Here is a 2,500-nt window from a genome sequence, read left to right on the forward strand (position 1 = left end):
TTTTTTTTTTAATTCTCCGTGTATTTATAGAGAGAGAGAGAGAGAGAGAGAGAGAGAGAGAGAGAGAGAGAGCAATTGAAAGGATTAATAGAGAGTGAGATAAACAAAAGACAGATTGCGATTGAAAGAAAAAAGAGAAACAAGAGACAAATTGCGATTGAAAGAAAAAAAGAGAGACAAGAGACAGATTGCACAACGTTGAAAGGCAAATCGTGGGCAAGTGTGCAAGCCTAGTAGTCGACAGACGAGGTTGTTATCCCCCACCGTGTAATGATCTCGGGGAGGGGGGGGGGCGGTAGCGGGGGGTGAGGGGCGGGGTGAGTAGAAGGGCGTTGGCTCATACGTCTGGCAGGGGAGCGCGGTGGCGAGGGTAGGGTGCCTGAGTGACAATGAATGGTGTGTGCTTGACTGTTGTACCGGAGGGTCTGTATGCCTTCGTTGTCCTCCCCCTCCCTCCCTCCCTCCCTCCCCATACTCCCTGTTTCCCTCCCTCCCTCCCTCCTTCGCTCTCTCTCTCTCTCTCTCTCCTCTTTGCCCCCTTCTCCCTCTCCCCCCTTTTGTTTACGGAGAGATTGCGAGGAGTGGGTGGCTCGGTGGGGGGGGAGGGGAGGTTGTAAAGATAGTTGGTATCATATTTGCTTGTTAGGAAATACATTACATAAGTCTATTTCATTCTGTATTATTCATCTTTCACGTCGAAAAGAGAATAAGAAGAGAGCAAAAGAGGCCAGCTTTTCCTGGTCGATATCTAAGTAGGGTAAGAGAAACGCACAGGCAATGGATGCTGCTGGCCTGTTCAATGTAGCCGAAAGTCGATCGATAGATAGAGCGAGGAGCGTCTATTTGATGTGCTTTCATTTTCGGAGATAAATAAAAAAAACATTGTGAATGTGAGAGTGTTAATTGACAGTATGTATGGACGGTCTAAGAAAAAAAAGGTTCATTATAATTTCGTGCTGAATATGAAATGTGGGAATATTTTCACTTATCGTGTAGGCCTATCGGCTCTGTGCTTTGCTACTGGACTTCAGGTCAACAATTAAGATATGGTTATGTTATACATGGCACTGAAGGTTGATGTACATACCAACGAAAGCTGGGAATTTGAGCCTTATTGACAAGTACATATATTACACGGTAGTGGCCGTGGTCAGAGATAGACTAGATTTAGGGTCCGAAACCTTCATGTCTGTTTGTATTTTATCACATTCATCTACAACCCCTTCACCCTACACTCTACCTTCCACCCTTTCCCATCCCTACCCAACCCCCTTCCTCAAAAACTCTTCAGTTCTCCCCCACCCCCTTCCCCCCAAAAAAAATCCTTTTCCAACCCCCTCTTCCAGATTTCCCCAATCCCGTATCTCCTAAGATCCCCTCCAGATGTTTCCCCCCCACCCCAACCCCCCCAACCCCATCTCCAAAACCCCCTCCCGAAGACTCTCTCTCCCCCCTCGCCCCCTCCCCTCCCTCCCCTCCCTCCCCTCCCTCCCCTCCCTCCATGCCCCAGTACCCCGAGCACATGAGAGGGTGAACCGAGGGAGCTTCGCAAACGTCCGTCCCGATCGGCCAGCCAGTCAGCCAGCCAGTCAGTGTGGTTCGTGACGCCGTGGAGGGTGGATGTACGTTCGTGTCGCTCCTGAGACGTCGCTGTCCCTCGGTGTTTGGGCGAACTGTACCGAGAGACTTTTTGGGTGTTTTCATGTTGGGTTTAAGTTTTCCTCCCCCCCGACTTTTGTGCAAGGATTTAGTCGCGTATTTGTGCTCAAGGAGGATGTGATCAGCGATTTTATTATAGTTTTGTTTTATATAGATATATTTTTTGATACTTTGTCTTTCGTCCGCGCGAGTCCTGCCGCGACTTGTATTTTTTTTTTAGAAAAGTTCTTCTCGCCTCTTTGGAAACTGATTTTGAAAAAAATGTTCATGATGTGTCCTGAGCGTTGGGTTAAAGCACCGAAGACGAAACTATGAGAAAGAAGAAGAAGGCGAGCTCAGAGGAACCGCTGATAAAGAGGAAGAAGAGGAAGTGAATGATGAGGAAGAGGGCAAGAGGGAAGGAGACCAGGTGGCGTTTGGACATTACGCGAGCATTACATGCATTGCCTCCCTCGCTGTGTGTAGCCGTTGCACAGTGCATATGAAGGACCCTTGGATTGCGTCGCCCCCTTATTTATTTATTTATTACTCTACGCCGTCGCGGATCCAGGAGCGGTGACGTTTGCGAAAGGGAAAGAGCGAGAGAAAGAGAGAGATAGATCGAGATAGAAAGAGAGGCCTATCTACCTCCTCGTTGTGCCAGAGTGGAAGAGGAATAATCAACGCGTACAGAGAGAGAGAGAGAAAGAGAAGTCGGGGGAAAAAAGAGTGAGGTCCGCGCGAGGGAAAGTGAAAAGTTCACAAGGACTTTAAACTTGACTTGCGCGGCGGATTCGGCCACGTCCGAAGACCCGAGACCTAGACCGTAGGTGTTGCTGTGCTGCGTGTTACGCTGTGCTTT

General features: G+C 48.8%; 1 protein-coding gene across 5 annotated transcripts in view; it reads left to right on the forward strand.

Moving 5' to 3' along the window:
* The window catches only part of LOC122254235 (uncharacterized), a 1,188,590-nt gene that overhangs the window by 1,084,210 nt on the left and 101,880 nt on the right, over positions 1 to 2,500 (forward strand). For 2 of the 5 annotated variants that reach the window (XM_043017831.2, XM_043017822.2), the window contains exon 1: positions 1,592 to 2,500. This exon is cut by the window's right edge and continues 231 nt beyond it. The exons of the other annotated variants lie outside the window; for them this stretch is intronic. The gene's annotated coding sequence lies outside the window, so the exon portion shown is untranslated. Of the gene's footprint in view, positions 1 to 1,591 lie in introns of those variants that run through there. 5 annotated transcript variants of the gene reach the window in all.

The sequence above is a fragment of the Penaeus japonicus genome, unplaced genomic scaffold (assembly GCF_977035675.1).
Source record: "Penaeus japonicus unplaced genomic scaffold, GWHDUDI00000001_assembly GWHDUDI00000005, whole genome shotgun sequence".
Lineage (NCBI taxonomy): Eukaryota > Metazoa > Arthropoda > Malacostraca > Decapoda > Penaeidae > Penaeus > Penaeus japonicus.